Below are 23717 nucleotides of genomic sequence, written 5' to 3'. Positions count from 1 at the left end.
GTAGTTGTGGCGCACGGGCTTAGTTGCTCCATGGCTTGTGGGATCTTCCCAGACCAGGGATCGAATCTGTGTCCCCTGCATTGGCAGGCAGATTCTTAACCACTGCACCACCAGGGAAGTCCCGATTTCCTGTTTAAATTGTTACCAGTTCTCTAGGTCTAATTGCTATTTTTGTCACTACATGTCTACATCCTTTCAATCATTAATTCTTGAACCAGGCTTTTGTGACTCAGGGGAGGCTCCTAGGAGACTAAAGCCTTCTTCTACAAACAAGAAACAGGGGACACAGAAGAACTGTTGTACCTGGGAGGGTCCCGCAGGATCCTGCTTGGTTTCATACTTGCTAAAATTTGTGTAAGGTATTTGTATACACACAAAAAAGTATGCAGAATAATATAATGGACATCTGTTTACCTACTACTCAGACTGGAAGCTATGACTTCACCGTCCAGTTCAGCTTCTTTTGAAAAGCCTGTTAAGACTGAGAAGGGTTCCTGGTGGGAGGGATTCTGTTGTTGCTGTTTGACTTCAGCTCTAAGGAAAGGATGCCAACTGAGATTCTGTGTGGCTGAGGACATCTGGATGTTGTGAAAAGGGTCTGGATTGATCCTTATATTAAGTGACCAGGGTTAGGCCTAGAAGTCCCCTTGTATAATCTCTGCTAAATAACCCTACATTGTCCAGCCTCAGTTTCCCTGGGAGTAAATTGGGAATAATAATACTTACCCCTAAGATGTATGTGGAGACGAATACAGGGCTTTCAAGGAAGCAGAAAGTGAAAAGTTAAGAGTCGAGAATCACTAAGCAATATTTTATGATTATCGGATCAAACTAATATTTATTGAGTACTATAAGCCAGCTCTCTGCTGGGTGCTGGGCCATGAGTGAGTAGGAGAAGTGTGTCCTGCCCTCACTACCTGCCAGCAGTACCTGAGCATGGGGCAAGGGTCCGGCAAGCTCTCAGGCACTGGGACAGAACATGGCAGGTGAGAGGCACAAAATTGCCGTGCACTTCAGGGAGTCAGAGAGAAAACACACAGAATATTGTTGGAAGAAGAGCTCTTGCAGGCTATTGGAGCAGTCAACACAGATGAGAGGATATTTGAGCTGCTTTGGAAGGAAGAGGAAAATGTGGGTGTTTGGAGAGGAGAGTGAAACCCAGTCAAAAGCATTCCAGCTCCCCCAGGGTAGGAAAGGGGGCCAGCGCAGGGAAGTATGGGTGGAGATGTCAAGATACAATTAAGATAAATGGATTGAAAAATTACCCAACCCTTTTCTGGGCAATAAAAACATTTTGATGCTGGAAGGGATCCTAAAAGTCATGAAACTCAGCTGGCCACTTCTACTTAAAGGAAGTGGCTTGTTTGAGGAGAGGCAAGTTTGTTTGTTTCCAGAGTCCTCAGCAGAATGGGAATCAGGATGTGGGCTGGGAGAAAGCAAGGGTACAAGTGTTTATTTTCATGGCGGCCACAACCTCCTCAAAGCCACCTTCCTCCTTGCAGTCTCTGATTCCTCTCCTGGAACTTAACTGTGGTCTTCCCAGAGGACTCTTTGTCACTCCATCCAAGCACCTAGCAGGTGGTGTTATTGAGAAGGACAACAGTGACATGATGAAGGACATGGATTGGAGGAGCAAGACGACGTGGGTTTAAATCCTGGCCTCCAAACTGACCAGCTGCACTACCTGGCTAAGATACCTGACTTCTCAAGGCCTCAGTCTCCACATCTGCAAAATGAAAATAATATTTTAATCTTCCTGACAAGCGCATGAAGTGGGCACTAATGTTCTTTGAAACTGGTTTATAGGCTGCTCACGAGGGTTCAATGAGTTGATATACATAATAAGTTAGAACAGCTCCTGGCACACTGTACATATTGCATTATCTGTTCACATTTTAGGGTGTTCATTGTCTGGCAATGAGAATGAAATTAAAGTTTGTGGCCAGAGGCAGCCATGTGGAGGCCCCTTTCAAAGCTTGTCATGGATCCAAAAAATAAGTGAGAAGGTTAAGAAGAGAGAGATTTAAATAGGCATAGATGATAAATACCCAAGTGTATTTATAGGCTGAGAAGGAAGCGGCAGATTGATTGGAAATTCCTTGCCAAGTCGGATTCTCCTCCACTCGTTAGCTCCCTACTGTCTGGAATTTTTTAGCAAATGAGTAACTGAATAAATGATGGCTGACCCTGTAGGAATGTTACATGTGGGAAGAGCATAGAGGTGCAACGTCTGTGAGCAGGGAGATATGCACAGGTTTGCTCTTTACTCTATTTTCTGGATTATAGTTTTTATTTTCATCCTTACATTCCAGTAAGTGCTGACAACCCACTAGGCCTTGGACATCCGAGAGCAGCTGGCCACGGGGTTAAAAGTCTTGCTTTATTTCCTAGTGCAGCTTTAATGAGGAGGGTAAGGTGTACAGCCTGTTGGTTCAGGAGAGGCCCTCTGAGGGTGTCTCAGGAGTCTGGGTCGTGTTTCTATGTTTACCTTGTCCCATCAATGATGGTATCAGTGAACAGGGCAGCCAGGGTTTGGTTAGGGGCTGATTTAATAAGCTGTGGCCCTATTTCTCCAGTGATGTCTCATTAAACTCTCACCCACTCCTGTGTTCAGGTCCTACTGATGTCTTTGCAGTCCTTGAATCCACCGTGTGCCTCTCCCCTCAGGGCTTGCAGCATGTGTTCCTACTCCTGTGTGCTCTTCCCCTTGCCTCACCTGGCTAACACCTACTCGTCTTTCAGGGTTTCCAGGAGGTGCCCCCTCCCCCATCGCCCCTGATGCTACTCCCTTCAGAGATTGCACAGATCACAGGCATTTCTGCTTGTGTATTTGTCTATTTGCACTTACTAGTTTCTAAGTCCCACCAGGGCAGGAAATGTATCTATTTTGTCCTCCACTGTGTTCAGAGGGCCTAGTAGATACTTAATAAAAGTAGATGGATCACATAAAAGTAAATAGGTTTTAGGTATAATTTAAAATAACCCCTAACCTCACAGGTGAACAACTCTGACTCAAAGATACTTGATGGTTTATCTTAGCCCAAAACTAGTTAGTGGCTGCATGGGAACTAAAACTCAAGTCACCTGGTTCCCAGGGCAATGCTATTTTCACAAAACCAGAAAAACTTCATGTCCTTGGCACTTTTATGATCAACCTGGGGCAATTTTTAAAAATGCAAACTTTTAGTTAAAATACACATGCAGTCTACAGTCGTAGAGAGCAAACGTATGGATACCAAGGGGGAAAGGGGGGAGGTGGGACGAATTGGGATATTGGGATTGACATATAAACACTATTGATACTATGTATAAAATAGATAACTAATGAGAACCTACTGTATAGCACAGGGATCTCTACGCAATGTTCTGGGTTGACCTAAATGGGAAGGAAATCCAAAAACGAGGGGATATATGTATACGTATAGCTGTTTCACTTTGCTGTACTGTAGAAACTAACACAACCTTGTAAAGCAACTATACTCCAATAAAAATGTAAAAAAAATAAAACTATTGAAAGAAAAAATAAAATAAAATACACATGCAGAAAAGTGTATAAATTATAAGTGTACAGCTTGACAAATTTCATGACGTAAACACATTAGGACAAGTTTCAGTGACTAAACATTAACTAAAATATGTATAATTAATATAATCCTCTCCATAAACTTGGTGTGAAAGTGGTCACACTCACTCTCTTTTCCAAGTTAATCACTTAAGCCCTTACCTGCCTGACTGGCACTATCTCAACCGCGCAGGCTGCTGCCCTGAGTTTTCCAGAGAGGATAAGCCACATCCTGGTTGCTGAGTGCCCCTCGCTTGGGTTCACAAACTTACAGCTCTTATCCCATTCGGTTCCCATCATAGCTGCCCCAGACCAGGCCCCAGTACCCACCCCTCTCAGACCCAGAACCACTGTCTGCCTTCTCTCCCAGGCTCTGCCCTTGGGGGAGGAGTTTTCCCTTAAACACTCAGAGCACGAAGAATCTGAAAAGGAGGTGTGCCTTTCCCCTAGACACTGAACTTCTTGCCCTTCTGACCAGGTGAAATAGCATCTCAGAGAGACATCCCTAGGAATTCCCAGCTGCCCTACATATGCCCTTAGGGAGTCTGGTCTTGAATAGGTGGCTACAAATTCCTTCCCTCCCCTCCTCTGTAATGTAGCTGTAACTTTGCGGCTTCTCCCCTCAACAGGTGGAGTCCATTTCTCCACTCTTTGAAGTTGGTTCTGGTCACGTGATTTGCTGTGGCCAATGGAGCATTAGCACACGTGACGTAAGCAGAAGTACAAAAGCACTCCTGCCTTGGGAGGCTTGCCTGTTTCTGTTGTTGGGAACCCCGAAGTCTCCGTAGGCTGAAGCCTGGGCTAGGCTGCTGGGGCCCGGCCCAGCTATTGCAGCTGTGGGCCCTGCCTCCACCAGTCAGTCGGCCAGCCAGCTGCCTGTGAATGGGCATTCCAGCCTACCCACCAGCTGACCACAGGGAAGAACCAGCTGGCCTAGGTCAGGACCGCACAGCTGAACTCCAGAACTGTAAACGAAGTAAAATGGTGAGTGTCCTGGTTTGTTTTTAAAGTCATTACGTTTGGGGATGGTTTGTTATATGGCGATAGATGACGGAGTTAAAAGTGATTTTCTCTTCTAGCCTAGAGAGTTCAGTAGCTGAAACTTCTCTAAAGAAAGGAACAAACACACGTGTGATGCCCCTCAGGTACGGCAGGCAGCACCCTAGGTACAGATGGAGATAAACACACACGCATACACGTTCATGCAGGAGAGGGCTGGCTTTTTGTTTTAAATGTTAAAAACAAATTCCTCTAGGAAGCAGGAATGAATGGGGGTGGGGTGGGAGAGTGAAGAAGTCCTTTAACTTCAGCTCTATGTATACCTGTGTATAGATATTTTGCAACACATGTGTATTTACAATATTACCCGAGTTATTTTGAAAAGTAAGTACATACCCGTAATCATGCTGAGGAGCTTTCATGATGTCCCCAACTTGTGGCCTGGAGGACTAAAGTCCCCTTCCCTCTCAGCCATAGCCCTGTGGGGTTGCCTTTCCCTCAGGAGGTGAGAGGAACCATGCCCAAACCTGGCTCAGTATGGGAGGCCTCGCAGCAGCTGGGAAGCTCTCTGCTCCCCTTTCACCTGCTGTGGGCACTGGTGGAAGCTGGGGTGAGCGGTGGGTTGGGGAGAAGGGGATGGAGGAGGAAGTAGAAATGTGTTCTGCTGTTTCCAGATGCGAAGAAATAACCTCAGGTCTTTGAGGGCAGTGCCTAGGGCCTTGTTCTGGTCTGTCCCGTCATCGCATTTGCTGACCCAGAAGCTCCTTCCAAATCTCACTGGATGGTGCAGTAGAAAAGCTGTGGGAGCTTAGGTTTCAAATGCAGAACAGAAAAGTTGCAAACAGTGTCTGGGCTTCCGGAGACAAAAGAAAAAGCAGGGGTTTGTGTAGGAAAAGAACATGGCTTGAGCAGAGAGGAAAATCTGATAGCTGAAGTTTTATACTAGGGGTGAGTTTGATATGGAAACATTATGAAAGGTCACGTTTCCCTTGGTTTAATTTCACGATCTGTCTGCTCTCCATCTGGTACTCGTGGTTATAAAGCCTTTTGGTGGACAGTGATTGCTGAGATTTCTTCTCTCTACTCCTTCCTTGTGGAGACCCCATTTCATGGGATTTCCATGAGGAGGATCTCTCGAAACCTCTCGCCATAATCAGGGGTTGGCACATGGTTTCCTAATTCTAAAAATGAATTTCCTAATTCATTTTTAATGTATATTTTTAAATATACATTAAAAAATCTTCTCTGTCCTTCATATTTTAATATTTTTGAATTGAAATTTTCAGACTTGTCTTTTGTCTCCTTTTTTTTTTTTTTTTTTGTGGTACACAGGCCTCTCACTGTTGTGGCCTCTCCCGTTGTGGAGCACAGGCTCTGGACGCACAGGCTCAGCGGCCATGGCTTATGGGCCCAGCTGCTCTGCGGCATGTGGGATCTTCCCGGACCAGGGCACGAACCCTGTATCGGCAGGCGGACTCTCAACACTGCGCCACCAGGGAAGCCCGTTTTTTGTCTCCTTTAACATTGTAGGCATAGTTATGTTTAAGCCTATGTCTGAGAGCTCCCATATCCAGAATCCTCTAGGTCTGTTTCTATTGTTTCTTTTTCTGCTCACTTGTTGTTGTTATTGTTCATGTAATCTTGTCACTTGGTTATTTTTTATTGCATGCCAGACATTGTTATTTGAAAAAATTGTAGAAGTAATTTGAGGTTTAGGATTATGTAATCTGTCTCTGGAGAGGAATTACATTTGCTGTAGGAAGGAACCTAGAAGAGCTCGTAATGCAGGATCACCTTAATCCAATTTCAGTGATTGCCATGATTTAATGCTAGATTGCATCCCTATGAGGGTTAATCTATTTCCACTTCAACCTGTGCTTAGAATGCAGCCTTCAGCGTCCCAGTCTCAAGTGTGGGGTTACCGGCACCTCTCTCCCAGACTTGGTGGGCTTAGACTCTTATTTTTTTTTTTTTATTCCCTTAGCCCATTTAAGGCTGTCAGAAATCTTGCTTGGCCTCTCAGTTGCCTCTTCTAGAATTGGCAAGTACCCAGGAAAGTAGCAAGTCCAAATGCATCTCTGGATTTCCCCCTTCTCCATTTTCTTAGTTTATTTTACCTGCCTTGCTAGCTCTTCAATGCCTGTAAGTAGATTTTTAAAATTAATTGCACCTGGCTTTCGTAGAGGTCCTCAGTGGGCAAGTTGGTCCAAATTACCTAGCCCATCAGTAGTGGAAGTAGAAGTCCTTTATGTAAAGTGGCAACTTGTTTTGGATGGGAACATATATAAAAGGTGGATTTATGGGGACAAATGCATGAAATCTCAGCCTTAGGAAAGGAAATAGGATTATAACTCTAGGAAGGAAGCTCTGCTCTCTAAAGAAGGTACAGGCTAGGTTACGACAAAGAGAAATACAGTAGTTCAAACAACGTCACAGTGCGTTTATTTCTCTCTCACATAATACTTCAGAAGAAGGTAGGTTAGGTTCTTGAGGCAGCTCTGATCGAGGAGTATCTAAGGACCCAGGTTACGTCTGTCCTGTTGCTGCCCCAAAGCAATGTCGTCCTCATCCTCATAGCCAAATATCATATTAGCATTCCAGTTGGGGAGGAGGGGAGAAAGAAGAGGAAGGCAACCAGGTTTGCTTGTTTTTTAAAGATATAATCTGGAGGTCGCATGCATCACTTTCATTCATATACTCTTGGTCCAAACTAATTATTTGCAGAGCCGTATCTAGAGGCAAGAGAGGATTAGATATGTAGTTTCCCGCTTGTATTAGTAGGAGAGAGAAGAGTGGAATGGATCCTGAACAATTCATAGTCTCTGTCGTGGGTCCTGGATAAGAGAGGAAGAATGACATCTCATACCCAGGATGGGCTAATGGGACAAGGAGGAGAGACACCAGTATGACTTCACACAAAAATAAGGGCACCTGGGCTTCCCTGGTGGCGCAGTGGTTGAGAGTCCACCTGCCCATGCAGGGGACACGGATTCGTGCCCCGGTCCGGGAGGGTCCCACGTGCCGTGGAGCGGCTGGGCCTGTGAGCCATGGCTGCTGAGCCTGTGCATCCGGAGCCTGTGCTCCGCAACGGGAGAGGCCACAACAGTGAGAAGAGACCCACGTACCACAAAAAAAAAAAAAAAAAAAATTAAGGGCGCCTGATGTCTCCGTGTGTTAGGGAGGATGAATTCGAGTGGCAGTTTTCAGATTTGCGCATGCGTCAGAATTGTCTAAAAGGCTTGTTAAAATATAGGTTGCTTGTTAGTGCCTTCCCAGAGTTTTGATCTGTGAGTCTGGGGTAGATCTGCGACTTTTCATTTCTAACAATTATCTGATGTTGATGGTACTGGTCCAGGGATCAAACTTTGAGAACACCGCATCTTGGGCAGGACTAGCTTAGACCGGCTTTGTTTCTGAGAGTTGACAAAAAGGGGTGTGTATAACAGTAATAATATAATTGAGCACCAAGTTTTCAGTTGTAAAGTTCTGGAATCCTTCACCATGGTATTATGGACGGGATTATTCAGTCCAGACTAGGTAAACTCCTTAACATAGACGAGCATAACCATTTTACTTTTGACTTCCTAATCCCCAGTTTCTCTCTCCCTGCTAATTCCAATAGAATATCCTGGAAAGCCACTTAGAGCTCTTCACTTGAAGCACCTCTGATACGCAGATTTCACTGGGTGGTAACTTCACTAAGATATGTGCAGCATATTATTTTTGCAGCTTTTTATTTATATTTCAATGAGAATTTTATGAATATAGGTCTTGGTTCTTCAGGACAAAATGAAACATGATATATTTATTTTTTATTGGAATAAAGTTGCTTTACAATGTTGTGTAAGCTTCTGCTGTATAATGAAGTGAATCAGCTATATGTATACCTGTATCCCCTCCCTCTTGGACCTCCCTCCCATCCCCCCCTCCATCCCACCCACCTAGGTCGTCACAGAGTGGTTTATTTAGTTGCTTCCTCCTCTTTAAAAAAAATTAGGAAAGATTGTATTTACTAAGTGAGGGACCTGAGTTTCTGTATACTCTTTATAGAATGGAATTGAGGGAATGCCCTGGCAGTCCAGTGGTTAGGACTCAGCGCTTTCACTGCCGGGGCCCGGGTCCAATCCCTGGCAGCACGGCCAAAAAAAGAAAAAAAAAAGAATTGAAAACAAGGACAGATCAATTTGAAAATAATTGTTTCCTGAGGAAATTACCAAAGACTGGATGGAATGGATGGAATCTATTTCCCGGCTTCATTTTTTATTATTGATTTCCACCAATTGGCTGAGCTTTGGGTGGTTTTATTTCAAATTCCAAACGGCATTTAGCAGGCAGGTGGGGAAAAGAGAGAAGGGTGATCTTTAACCCCGCAGTATGGCCGTTGACCCTGAGCGGGACATTAGGGGACACAACTGGGAAAATGGGAAGGATCCCAAGTATGAAGAGAATAAGAAGTGTGGGAAGCAAGGCCAGGGAGGAGGCCACCATTCAGGTCAACTCCCAAGCAGCACGCGGCTCACCCAGGGCAGTTCTCACTTTCGCAAATCTAATATGGTGGGAACAAGCTGGAGGTACGGTTTGAAAGAAAAGTTGGTAAAGATCCTTATGTTAGTTTCAGAGCTAGATTACTGCAGTCATTCTGTCAGAAATCCAGGCAAAAACCCGGAATGGAGAGAAAACGTCAAGAGACCTATGCAGGAGGTCAGGTAGGACTATGGCCACCACCCAACAGTGTCTCTGAAACATTCAGGCATTTAGATATCATGCGGAGAAGTAACTGTCAATCCACTCGTTTTCTGGGCAAGCACGTTGTAGAGAAGATCGGAACAGTTTCTTGGCCGTTTCAAACACTGCCTGGGCTGACCAAGTGACTCTCCCTGGGGCTGAGGTTTTTTTGGATACCCAGGCTGAATCAGGAAGGTGCTTTCTTTAAAGCTACCTATTCAAATGTCTTAACTAAACGGAAGACCTCAAATCCTGAGAAGACTCAAAAGTCTTTTCCTCTGAAAAGCGGTGCCTCTTAAACGCCTTCCTTAGAGTCTGGGGTTATTGCCTTTGTAGGAACAATGCAAAAACCTATTGCTGCTTTGCATCTCAGAATGTATGTACTTACTTCACTAACCTGATAAAGGAACTTGAACTTGAAAGATGGCTGTGGGAAGTATTTTTTCCAAATATATATGTCCTTTATAGAATGTTCTTTTAAAAATTATTATTAAAGTACATATTCGTGACCTCCCCAGGAAACGCCCCTTTTGTCCAGCCCTCCCCTACTTCCAGTCACTACTCACCCCCAAGGGGAATCCCTGTCTTGATATCTAACAGCATTGATTAGTTTTGTCAGTTTTGTCCTTTATATAAGTAGAATCACAGAACATATACTCTTTTGTATCTGGCTTCTTTCATTTTTATCACTGTGTAGTTGTGGGTTGTATATTCTCATTGCTGTAAGTATTCATTGTCTGCATATACCAGTTTGTTTACTGATTATTCTGTGGATGGATTTTGAGGTAGCTTCCAATTTGAGGCTATTATGAGTCACGCTGCTGTGAACTTTCTAGTTTATGACTTTTGGTAAGCACATGTTCACGTTCTGTTGGTACTTTTTTTAAAATTAACTTTTATTGGAGTATAGTTGATTTACAATGTTGTGTTAGTTTCTGCTGTACAGCAAAGTGAATCAGTTATACATATATCCACTCTTATTTATTTTTTAAATTTTAAAAAATAGTTATTATTTATTTAGTTTGGCTGTGCTGGTTCTTAGTTGTGGCAGACTTCTTAGTTGTGGCATGTGGACTCTTAGTTGCGGCATGCATGCGGGATCTAGTTCCCCGACCAGGGGTCGAACCCGGGCCCCCTGCATTGGCAATGTGGAGTATTATCCACTGGACCACCAGGGAAGTCCACCACTCTTTTTATGATTCTATTCACATATAGGTCATTACAGAGTATTGAGTAGAGTTCCCTGTGCTATACAGCAGGTTTCTTATTAGTTATCTATTTTATATATAGTAATGTGTATATGTCAATCCCAATCTCCCAATTTATCCTTCCCCCTTCCCTTGGCATTTTATTTATTTATTTTTAAAAATATTTATTTATTTATTTATCTGGCTGCACCGGGTCTTAGTTGTGGCACGCAGGATCTTCATTGCCACGTGTGGGATCTTCGTTGCGGCAGGTGGGATCTAGGTCCCTGAGCAGGGATCGAACCCGGGCCCACTGCATTGGGAGAGCAGAGTCTTAGCCATTGGACCACCAGGGACGTCCCAGGCACTTTATTTTAATTGTAGAAATAGTTTACCATCGCCAACATCCTCTTTGAGTCAGGAATTATATGGTAGGTGCTGTGAAGAATTAAAAGGCAGCAAATGGGTGTCTCTAATGGCAAAGCTCAGGTGAGGGGTGAAAATAGTCAATGTGGCTTTGGAATCCTGCACTGGCAAAGTAACTCAATCCAAACCTCAGCTCTTCTTTTATTTAACACTCCCAATGGAAGTTCCATTTTCTCTCCATTTTACAGATGAGAAAACTGAGGCATAAAGAGGCCAAGCCACACAGGCAGCAAATGGAGAAGCCAGAATTGAACCCAAGTGGTCTAGCTCTAGAAGCCAGACCACTTGGGTTGTCTCTCAGCTTTGTTGCCTTTCTGTATCTTCATCTTCCCATCTCTACCAGTAGGATGGATTCTTCTCATTCACATTTAAATATGCCTCATCTTACCATCTTAAATTCAACTCTCCCTTGACCTCACATCTCCTTCCAGCTACTCCCCCTCTTCTGCTCTTTACCTCCATAGTTCTTGAAGGAGTTGCCTACTAGCATCATCTCTGTTTCCTCACCTCCCACACACCCCTCACCTCACTCCAGCCTGGCTTCAGCCCCTACTGCCCAGCCATGTTAGATCTTGCTGAGGTCAGCAATGACCTCTGTAGCTAAATTCAATGCATGTCATGTTATACATCTCGGTAGTTTCCAATATTGTTGATCACTAGCTCCTCGAAACTGTCTTATCTCTTGACTTGAATAACTTTCCCATTTCTCATCCTACCGGTTTACTCTCTCCACAGCCTCCCTCTTCTGCTGGCAAATCCTCTTCCTGTATGACCTTTAAATATTGCAGTAATACATGGGCTCCCTCATCCCTGGGCTCCCTTCTCTTCTAATTCTATACCTTTACCCTTAAAAAGCTCATCTTGGGCTTCCCTGGTGGCATAGTGGTTAAGAATCTGCCTGCCAATGCAGGGGACATGGGTTCGAGCCCTGGTCCGGGAAGATCCCACAGGCCGCGGAGCACCTAAGCCTGCAAGCCGCAACTACTGAGCCCACATATCACAACTACTGAAGCCCGCACGCCTAGAGCCCGTGCTCCGCAACAAGAGAAGCCACCGCAATGAGAAGCCCGCGCACCGCAATGAAGAGTAGCCCCACTCGTCGCAACTAGAGAAAGCCCGCATGCAGCAACGAAGACCCAGTGCAGCCAATAAATAAATAAGTAAATAAATTTATATATATAAAAAAAAGCTCATCTCCACCCAAGGCCGCATTTACCATCAACACCCTGAGTATCCCACATGGGTACCTCTAGCTTGGCTCTTTCCTCTGAGTTCCTCTGGTGTTTCCTGGGCACCTAACTTTAGCTTCTCAGCGATGAACTCATGATCTCTCTCATCCCCACCCTGCTCCCTCCCTGGGGTTTCCATGATCAAGTCTATGGCTCCATCTTCTATCCAACTGCAGAGTCATCCTTGACTGTGCCACTTCCTAGCCCCCCGATCTAATTATTCACCAAGTTTCTTTAACATTTCTCCTAATTATCTCTCACGTCTCTCTACTGTTTCCAGCCCTAGACTTAAGTTACCTTTCTCTCTGGCCTGGAATAGTCAAAATCGCTTCCTGAAAGGTCTGCCGATGCAGGGGACAAGGGTTCGTGCCCCGATCCGGGAGGATCCCACATGCCACGGAGCGACTGGGCCCGTGAGCCATGGCCGCTGAGCCTGCGCGTCCGGAGCCTGTGCTCCGCAACAGGAGAGGCCACGGCAGAGAGAGGCCCGCGTACCACAAAACAAACAAACAAACAAAAAATGACTTCTTGTTGTTCTTGGGGAAAAGGTTGAAACCCTGAACACTAGTCGTAGTGCTTTGCGTGACCTGGCTTGCTTTGCCAGCCTCTCCTCATTCAGTGTCTGCACCCAGTCTTCACACCGAGACACACAGTAATCAAATTGGCAAAAATTAAAGACAAAGAAAAATTATTGAAAGCAGCGAGGGAAAAACGGCAAATAACATGCAAGGGAACTCCTGTAAGGTTAACAGCTGATTTTTCGGAGGAAACTACAAGCCAGAAGGGAGTGGCATGACATATTTAAAGTGATGAAGGGGGAGAGCCCGACGAAGTCAGGACCCTGTGTTATATGTCTCACAGCCTCCGTTACCTCTCTTTCACAGAGATTTTCATGACTGTAATGATTTCATTATGTAAATAGTTGCTTAGTCGGTCTCCCCTGATAGACTGTTAAACTCCAGGAGGACAGAAACTGCCCCTGTGTGGCTGTCCGCCTCATTCCCAGCACCCAGAGCAGTCTCTTCCCTCTAACAGGGACTCAAATAAAAGAATAAATGAATGACTTGCCATCTTCAGAATTTTCAACTCCATCTCCTCTGATTATTCCTTACTCATATTTTATCTGGGGTGTTTAGACTATTAATAAAAGTAAAACTAGATTAATTTGGCCTTTGTGGCTACTGTATTACTAGTATCAGAAAAAGTGATTTTATACACTCAGCATCATTAGCCATCAGAGACACGCAAACCAAAACCACAGTGAGACACTACTTCACATTCACTAAGCTGACGATAGTAAAAAAAAAAGACATGTGTTGGGCTTCCCTGGTGGCGCAGTGGTTGAGAGTCCGCCTGCCGATGCAGGGTACATGGGTTCGTACCCCGGTCCGGGAGGATCCCACATGCCGCGGAGTGGCTGGGCCCGTGAGCCATGGCCACTGAGCCTGCGCGTCCGGAGCCTGTGCTCCGCAACGGGAGAGGCCACAGCAGTGAGAGGCCCCCATACCGCTAAAAAAAAAAAAAAAAAAAAAAAAAATTGTGTTGGGAAGAATATGCAGAAATCGAACTCTCAGATGCACTTATGGGAATGAAAAGCGGTGCAGCCACTTTGGAAAACAGTCTGGCAGTTCCTTGATATGTTAAACGCGGAGTCACCATATGACCCAGAAATTCCACTCCTAGGTATGTGCCCAAGAGAAATGAAAGCATATGTTCACATAAAAACTTGTATATGAATGTTCATATCAACATTATTCATAATATATTTTTGACTCTTCATAAGAGTCAAAAAGTGGAAACAACCTAAGTGTTCATATACTGATAAATGGGTAACTAAAATGTGGCATATCTATACAATGGAATATTATTCAGCAATATAAAGAAATACAGTACTTACACATGCTACAACATGGATGAACCTTGAAAACATTACGCCCAGTGAAAGAAGCCCGTCACAAAGGCCCATGTGTTGTGTGATTCCATCTTTATGAAATGTAGCATAGGCTAAATAGACAAATGTACAGAGATCGTTAGTAGATGAGTGGTCGTCTAGGATCAGTAGGGTTTGGGGAAATGGGGAGTGACTGCCTGTGCGTATGTGGTTTCTTTAAGGAGTGATGGAAATGATCTAAAATTAATTACGGTGTTGCACGTCTCTGTGAACTTACTAAAAGCCATTGAATTGTACCCTTTAAGTGGGAGAATTATATGGGATGTGAATTATATCTCAATAAAGCTGCTAAAAGAAAAAAAGATGGTTTACTTTTGAGGGTAAACTGAAAGCACACCACCCAGACATTACTAACAATTAAACAACAGTATGGAGCGCTGACCACGCCTTCTGCATGTGGTTTTTCACTCCAGTGTCCTTGCTCTGTATATCATGTGCCCCTTCGCTTTGTTTTTTTATTTATTTTTATTTATTTATTTTTGGCTGTGCTGGGTCTTCGTTTCTGTGTGAGGGCTTTCTCTAGTTGTGGCGAGCGGGGGCCACTCTTCATCGCGGTGCGCGGGCCTCTCACTGTCGTGGCCTCTCTTGGTGCAGAGCACAGGCTCCAGACACGCAGGCTCAGTAGTTGTGGCTCACGGGCCCAGTTGCCCCGTGGCATGTGGGATCTTCCCAGACCAGGTCTCGAACCCGTGTCCCCTTCATTGGCAGGCAGATTCTCAACCACTGCGCCACCAGGGAAGCCCCCGCCCCTTTGCTTTGTTTTGACAGGACATCTTATGTCCGTCCCCTCCCTTGAATTCAAGACACTGCACGAGCTCAGAGTGACAACTTGTTCTCGCCCTTAGGATTATTATGAGGACTAAATGGGTTAATATATGCAATGCACTTAGCATTGTGCCTCGCACATGGGAAGTGTACAATATATATTAATTGTTATTATTATCCCAACCAAAAACTAGCAAATTTTATGTGGTTACAGAAAATATAGAGCCATGACTTATGTTTTGCAATTGAAGTGGCGGTTCTTTGAGTGCTTTTGACGGTTCTATCACACGTCCGATACACTTATTTTTTCCTTCTGGGAAGTTGAGGGACCCAGACCTACCTCCACCCTATCCTCACCCTTTCCTCACCCTGTTACAACAGGGTGCAATAATGTGGATGAACACTAGGGGGAGACATGCAATTGCAGTTAAAAATCACACTTGAAACTCAGACCATAAAAAGACCTAAGCTGTCTAGTGTCAAAGGAAAGTGAAATGTCTTCCTTTAATATAGTATCTTATGGTACTCTTCTATAGGAGAAAAAGGTTATTATTATTATATCAGAGGGGTGTTGCTTCCGGAAGGATGGCTGCAGCATTACTCAGATTCTACCTATGTGCGCCTGCATAAAGAGGGTGTACAACCATTTCCTCACATGCTACACGCCGTGTATCAGTTCTCTTGAGGACACTTAGCTTCTCTTGTGAGTTGGTCCTGCTTATGGGAAGTATTTGAGAGCCCACATTACTATAGTGCTGCCTTTCAAAGCACTTTAACATAATATCTGGTCTCTGGGAGGCCCAGCTGTGCTTCAAATCCTAGACTTCCCTGAGATTGCTGATGAGTTTCTGTTGAGGTGTATGTGTCCCCACTTGAGATGAGTCCTGCAAGGGCAGGGACCATATCCCCTCTTCATCTTTGTGTCCTCAGAAGTTTGCAGTGCTTGGCATGTCCCACTGAAGCTGGGTAAGTGTCTCCTGGACCAAACTGCTCCATGAGCTGAAGCTCGAAAAAGAGGGAAATGAGGACCACCTTATGCATGAGCAATGGGACTCCCTCCAGTGAAGTTTCTTTAATTATTTTTTCTATGCTATAAAAGCAGTTCATGCTCAGACTTCCCTGGATGTCCAGTGGTTAAGACTCCAAACTTCCAATGCAGGGGTTGTGGGTTTGATCCCTTGTCGAGGAACTAGGGTCCCACATGCCACGTGGTACGGCCACAAAACAAAACAAAACCAAACAAAAAGCAGTTCATGCTCGTAAGGAAAAAGCAAGCGAAAAGAACACAAATTACTCACAATCGCATCTACCCAAACCCTGGGATACCACAGATTCCTTTTACCTTGCCTCAAAGCATAAAATATAAATATATGTGTGTGTGTGTGTGTGTGTATATACATATATAGAGTGTTTATATTTATGGCAGCATGGAACATAGGATTCCATTACATGATGGTATTATCTTTGTTTAACTAATCCCACCGCCCTTTGGGAATTCAGGTTATTTCTAAATTTTTGGTCTTTTAGAGAGCAGCCTAGTGAATAACCTTGTAGCAAAATCTTATCCCACATTTTTTGTTAGTTCCTTAGGATAAATTCCCAGAAGCAGAATTGCTGGGTGATGGGTAATTTACATTGTCACCAACAGTGACGGTGCCCTTGATCAGATGAAAAGTTTTAATTAAACATCACACAGAACTCTATAATCTTGTCTTGGTAGTGTCACCACCACTCAAAACATTAGTGAACTCTGTGTTTGGTGATCCAGGCTGTGACTCACACAAGAAAATAAATCTTAATCCCTCATCTTGCCTTTGATCTTGGACTACTCAGGAAAATCTGATTTACCACAAAAAGACAAAGAAAGCAACCCTGGAGGATATTCACATAAATGTGCCACCAGGGTCAGGAGGTAAGATAAAGAAATGCTTCCTACAGTGGAGCAGGGAACACATCAGAGCATGTGTTAGGGGGCCGCAGAGCTTTCAGTGTATGTATACTGATAAAATTATTTAAAAAGCCATGTCATCGCACCTCATGCACTCTCCAGGTGCAACTCTCTTGATGCTTTTCCAATTTGAAGGTTTTTTTTTTTCACCTATCATTTTTCTAAGTTGCTTTTTTTTTTTTTTTTTTGAAATTTGGATGGAATTGGCTGGTTCCCCATCATCTGAAGACCCCTTCTGGGTTGCAACAAGGAAGGCTCTCTTAACTGGTTTCTTCCTTGAAGGTTCCCAAGCTTCTCTTTCTTTAGATCTGAAAGATATGCTTAAATAAAGAACTGAACATTTCAAAATGTATTTATAGGGATTTCTTCATGGACGGGTAGAGAGAGACGGCAGCACCCAACTGGGGCTTAGTGTTTCTTTATGGAGGGGATTAGGTGTGGCTCTTGATTGATGGCAGTAGGGTAGAGGACCTGCACTGGTTTTTACTATGATTATATGTTTATTTGGTGAGGTCTTGGTGAAGAGCTGTTATTTTATGGAGGAAGGGGGCTGAAACTAACTCAAGCCACCCATTGGTGCGGCCATGTTATTGCCGTATCGCAAAGAAATCCTCAGTGGCTCTCGGTAGCCTACCAAATAAAGCTGTACTGCTTGGGCTGATGTTCAAGGCCGTCTACAACATAACCTTCACCCTACTTCTCCAGCCTTAACATCCCCTACTCCTTGTACAGACCTGTGTGGATGCTCCACATCTTCTGGCCCAGCTCCTTTCTCTCGCCGCTGCTGTGACAGCCAGCTTGTGGCCCGACAGCTCTCACTTGAGCTGCACAGAGCCTCTTTCATTTTCTGCCTGACATCTCCCTGACTCTGCAGTGTGGACACGCTGGTCACCTGGTTGCCTTCTGGACGTGTGAGGGACTGACCCTGCTGCAGGGCAGCCTCCGATGACTGGGGGATGGGAACTGGAGGGTGAGGACCACCCCCCGCCTGCCCCATCTGTCAGCTGGGCAGTTCCGAGGTCCCTTCACACAGCTCCTCAGAAGTGCCCGTGGCACTGTGCCCCAGACGCCCACAGTGGTGAGCAGCTGCTAGCCCACCCTCCACCCGCGTGCTGGCCTTCCCTCCTTGCTTGTTCCCCTCTCCCCGCACCTCACCCCTGTTCCCTGGGATCATTTCCCCAAACACATGGCACTGAAGCCTCTTCTCGTGCTCTGCTTGCTGGGGGAGGGGGGCGGACAACAGTACCCGTCCTTTTTTCTGATCATGTTCTTTGGTCTCATCTCTTCATTTCTTTAATACTCACGCAGGGAACGTCTAGAATGTTCCTCGTCTGGGGAAGGGCCCCAAATAGAAAAAGGAATCGGACCCAGGCCTTGCTCTTGAGGCGATAGGACATCTGAGATAGTTTGGGCTCTCTGGGGAGGTTTTCTCCAGAATGCCTTTTAAAGGATGAGTGGGAATGAGTTTGCTGGGAGACAGTGGAGGAAGACTTTCTGGGCAGAGGGAATGGTTTGGGCGGAGATGGCAGGTGGTGAACACGGTGTGTTTGGGGACCTGGAAGCTGAGCGAGACTGGAGTGGGGGGCACCCAAGGAGTGCACCGAGGGATCTGCCATGCCCCACGAGGGCAGAGAGGGCCCTGCGTGGCTCCTTACATGTCCCCGGCCCGGTTCTGTCCTTCTGTTCTGGGAGGTCCCACCCTGGCTGTGGCTGACCAGGGGTGGGCGCCTGCAGGGGTGGCCTTGGCATGGCCCTGAGCCTGAGCCTCTGCAGGGGTCCCCGGGAAGCTGAGTATCCCCTCACCCAGGCCATCCTGCCCCTGTGTCCTGCCCCGGGGAGAGGCTCTGGAATAGCTGGGAGGCCGGGGAGGGACCGTCCTTCACCCACCACAAGAACACCCTGGAGCAGGCTGTGTGATCTCCTGCTTGTGTGTGGCTCTGTTTTCTTTGCCATGAAACAATCCTGCCCTGGGGCTGTGGAGGTCTTTCCCCTGAGCCCGTCCCGCTGTGGTAAACATGCAGCTCCTGACTCAGGGACGGGCTGGTGACTCAGGGCTCACTGGTGGCTTCCCCATCAATCAGACCCTTTTTGGGGGACTTTAAAGGACACACAGGGAAGGCAGCAGACAGAAGCAATGAGGACGAGAAAAGGTGAGCAGAGAGAAGCAGGGCTGCTGGTGGCAGGACGAGTGGAGAGATCGTGCCTGAGTCCCGATGATGTGGCCATATCAGAAGCTGTGAGGTAGTAAGGGATCCCCGGAGGGGCCTGGAGGGTCTTTTTGTTTTGGAACTACACCCCAGACTCCAGAAACTTTGTAGGGCTGGACCTGTGCTCCCTGGAGCAAAAATAGACACACCCACTTCCCTGGTCCCTTACACATCCTAACAGAGTGGCGTCAGGCGCTGCCCTGCCTGGGTCTGAATGTTGCCCCATTGCTTACTACTGTGTGAAGCTGGGCAAGTAATTGACCTCTCTGTGCCTCAGTTTCCGCCTCTGTAAACAGGGCTAATACTGGTGTCTGCCTCAGAGGGCTGTTGTGAGGACTGGGTGAGTGAATGCATATAATATGCAGAGAAGAGGCGGGCACGTGTGAAGCGCTCTGTGACCAGGTGGCCGCCCGGGTCTGGGGGGAACACTCAGCTGGGTAACTGAGGTGGGTGTAAGGGATCATTTACACAGGTGTGGTTCAGGGGCAGGGACGCCGACAGAATGGTACCTGCAGGAAGCCGGTTCCATTCCTGGGCCTGATGGGGCGAGGGGAAGGGGCAGTCACGAGCCAGCTGGCAGACTCAGGCGAGGGTGGCAGGACAGCAACTGTGGGCTCTGGCCAGGAGTGCCGCTGGGCCAGCCCGCCCTGCAGGGCAGGAGTGGAGGGGATGCATACCCCCGAGCCCCTCTCCTCGCCCGCTCTGGTCTCCTGCCCCTGCCCCGCAAAGGCCAGTCCAACTGGGGGACAAAGGGCAAGGCGTTTAGGAGGATGCAGAACCCAGAGGGCGGCCCGCCAGGGCCCAGGGCAGTTGCGGAAGGGTGGGGAGTGGAAGGGCGGCCCTTGGCGTCTGTCCAGCACCAGTGCCGGCTAGGGTGGCTGTGACTGTTGTGACAATGAATGCCTGTCACTTGAAGACTTGACAAATCTTCATCCCTTGCAAGGACAGCCACAGAGCACACAGTGTGCTGCGCTGCGACAGCTGGTCTCCCTCACTCGCGGGGCAACCGTTGGTGCAGGGAGGACAGAGGCCGCTCCTGCTTTCTGTCCTGCGCCCCCGGGAGAAGCATCGGGCCTTTTTGTTTACATCGCGAGCTGTTGGATGCCCCCTGGAGCTGTACTTAGGGATGAGGACTCTCGCAACCAATGCCGCACTGTGTTTATCTATTGAAGGTTATTTTACCAAGAGGCCGCCCCCCACCCCGGAAGTTTAAAACAAGATAAAAGAGCAAAACTCATATACGAACTGTGCTGGTGGGTTTTTCTTCCCCCGCTCTCAGGGCAGCTGGCCTGCTACAGGAAGCAGCTGAAACTCCAGGGACAGGAGCAAAAAAGCAACTTGAGGCTCGGAATGCTGAGTCATGGAGAGCAGGTGCTGGCTGCCGTGGGGAGGTGATTACAGAAGGAAGAATGCTGCGTGCGTGTGAATGTTTACGTTTGACACACATTGAGGGGGGGCGGGGTGGGGGTGGAGGAGGGCGGGGGTGAGTTGAAGGCGGTGCCTGCTTTGGATCAGGGAGGAGGCCAGGCCCGGACCAGGCTCCTCCCTGGGGCCCATCTTGACTCAGCCGGGTTGTGCCAGCCCCTGGGCTTCCCTGAGCTCACTGACTGTCACAACATCCCTGTGGAGTAGGTGTCGCCCCCGTGGGCCAGACGAGGGCAAAGCCATTCACCAGGGATGTCTGTATTTGAGCCCAGGTGTACACCTCCAGAGCCTGGGTTCTCTGTCGTTCAGGCTGAATTTTGACCCTTTCTGTGTGTTACCTGTATTATCATTTACTTAATATTTTATTGAAAATGACCTTTTTTTGGTACGGTAAGCAATTTTGTTTGAAAAGGAAGCTGGATCACTACCGTGAACGGAGAGCTAGACTCACCTACCTTAAATAAGGTGACCGGGCATCCCCAGCGGCGCAGTGGTTAAGAATCCACCTGCCAATGCAGGGGACACGACTTCGAGCCCTGGTCCGGGAAGATCCCACATGCCGTGGAGCAACTGGACCCGTGTGCCACAGCGACTGAGCCTGCGCTCTAGAGCCCGCGCGCCGCAACTGCTGAAGCCCGCGCGCCTAGAGCCCATGCTCCGCAGTAAGAGAAGTCACCGCGATGAGAAGCCCGCGCACTGTAACGAAGAGTGGCTCCCGCTCGCCACCATGAGAGAAAGCCCGCGCGCAGCAACGAAGACCCAACGCAGCCAAAAATAAATAAATAAAACAAATAAATTTATAAATAAATAAATAAATAAATAATAAGGTGACCATCCATATAAATACAAAGGAATTCCTGGTTTCCAGCCTGGCTGACTCTGAATTCTAGAGCAGAATGATTTTGAATTAACTCCATCCCTTTCTGAGGGTTGGCTGAGCAGCCTCTCTCCCCTCTGTCTGGTCCCTAAGTTCTGTAAAAGCTGATTCGAAATTGGATAGTGTGGGACTTGCCTGGTGTTGCACTGGTTAAGAGTCCACCTGCCAGCTCAGGGGACATGGGTTCGATTCCTGGTCCAGGAAGATCCCACATGCCACAGAGCAGCTAAGCCCATGCGCCACAACTACTGAAGCCCACGTACCTAGAGACCGTGCTCCGCAACAAGAGAAGCCACCGTGATGAGACGCCCGTGCACCGCAACGAAGAGTAGCCCCCATTCGCCACACCTAGAGAAAGCCCGTGCGCAGCAATGAAGACCCGACACAGCCCAAAAAAAAGAAATTGGACTGTGTGCTAGTAGCCAGGAAATGTTTAATAACCTGCTTTCCGAAAATGTATTACGCACACATAGTATAAATCTTACTGATGTCAAAGACCTGTATATCACACAATTTACAAATTAAGAAAACCCACAGAACTCTATTGTAAATTCTGTATAGCCGTTTGATTCCTTCAGAATGCTTTCATTGCTTTTTGCTGAACTCTTCCATCTGTGGCCAACCTGTGGTTGGAATTGACGAATGAGTGTGTTAAGACATGGATGTTGGTTGATATCGTCAAGGTTAAAGTGAAGCAACAAAGACATCTGTCAGAATTTCACTTAGTCCATTCATTGTCATCAATGATATGAGTGACTTCTTTGCTGAAATGGGTAAGAGTTTTTGAATCCTGGGAAAATATTTCCTCACTTTTTTTGTTCTATTTGCAATGTAATGCATTCCCAAATGTGACAAACTTTTAAGTGAAAGCTGCACTATTAACACCTTTTCCTTCACTTTCTTATGTCTGGATAATAAGACAATAAATCAAGCCCCAATTTGTAGCATTTGCCGATTTCTGTGGTGTAACTACTCCTACCATGGCCCGTTTCAAATTACCAGTGTGTCACCACTGAGCGTGATGCAGATTTGGGAATAGAAGGGTAGAGCTCACCTTTTATAGTATTCCCACTGTACAGATACAAAAGACATAAATAACCGTAACAGCCTAGATAGTAGTTAGATGTAGCAAAATAATTTGGAAGTTGCCAGTATTTAATACTTTTGTTTTTAATATAATTTATTTAATTATAAATTTCTATAACTTAATTTTTAATAAGAGCTGTGTTTATCAACTGAACCTCCAGATTCCTCAAAAATTCTGTCGCCACTGGTGTGTGTCAGCTCCAGGACACCAGTGATCGCAGCCTTATCTTGAAACTGGGCGTATTGTATGTGCATGAAGCTTGGAGCCAGGGGCCAGAATAATTTCTGCTGTTTTCAGATGTACACACTCCACTATGCCCTACCTCAACAGGATAACGGAGTTTGTCTCTCCCCTTACTTCTCTAATTTCGAATCCTCTACTTTCCTTCTTACTGACGCTGCTCCCTAGAGATTCCTCAGATGCACCAGGCACGTCCACCTCAGGGCCTCGGTACTTGCTATTTTCCCTGCCTAGAATGTTCTTCCTCCAGCTATCTGCGTGGTTCACTCCCTTCCCTCCTTCAGATCTTTGCTCAAATGTCACCTTCTCAGTGAGGTTCTCCCTGCCCACCTTGCTTATAACTGCGACCCCTCCTCTCTATTCCCCTGCTGACCATCCCTCTTCCTGGCTTTATCTTTCTCCCTAGCATCAATTACTTTCAATGTATTGCACTGTATAAGACCCTCCTATTTTGTTTATGGCCCATCCACAAGAATGTAAGCAGCTCTTTTAATATGTTTTGTGGGATCCTCCGTGTATAGAACAGTGCCTAGCACAGGGTATGTGGTCAATACATATTTGTTGAGTAAATAAATGCTTGAATAGTAGAAGCCCAATAAATATGTATTGAATAAACAGATAAATGAATGAATGAATGTTGCCTCAAGTTCTGGAGGCATCAGATTATCAGGAAGAGATTTAAAAACTATATATATACCAGCTTTATTGAGATATAATTCATATTCCATACAGTTCACCCACTTGATGTATACAGTTCAATGGTTTTTGATGTATTCAGAGTTTTGAGATCATCACTAATATCAATTTTAGAACATTTATATCACTCCAGAAAGCACCTCATGCCCATTAGTGGTCACTGTCCATTGCCTCTGAATCCCCCCAGCCCTAATCAAATGTTAATTTATTTCTGTGTCTGTAGATTTGCCTATTCTCTCTCTATATATATCTATGGAATTGTATAATATGTGACCTTTTATATCTGGCTTCTTTCACTTAGCATAGTGTTTTCAAGGTTCATCTATGTTATGGCTTGTGTTAGTACTGTATTTCTTTACATTGATGAATAATAGTCCACTATGTGGATATACC

The 23717-nt window shown here is 46.1% G+C and overlaps 1 long non-coding RNA gene across 1 annotated transcript; it reads right to left on the bottom strand.

The window, feature by feature from the left end:
- Window positions 1-6993: 6993 nt before the first annotated feature.
- LOC117312117 (uncharacterized) lies at window positions 6994-20478 on the bottom strand. The gene is made up of 2 exons (XR_012331307.1): window positions 20246-20478; window positions 6994-7293 (listed from the first exon to the last, which is right to left on the bottom strand). It is a non-coding gene; the product is annotated as an uncharacterized lncRNA (long non-coding RNA).
- Between the last annotated feature and the right edge of the window lie 3239 nt (window positions 20479-23717).

The sequence above is a fragment of the Tursiops truncatus genome, chromosome 4 (genome assembly GCF_011762595.2).
Source record: "Tursiops truncatus isolate mTurTru1 chromosome 4, mTurTru1.mat.Y, whole genome shotgun sequence".
Classification (NCBI taxonomy): domain Eukaryota; kingdom Metazoa; phylum Chordata; class Mammalia; order Artiodactyla; family Delphinidae; genus Tursiops; species Tursiops truncatus.
Note: the sequence above shows the minus strand (reverse complement) of the source record. Positions and strands in the feature narration are given on the sequence as shown.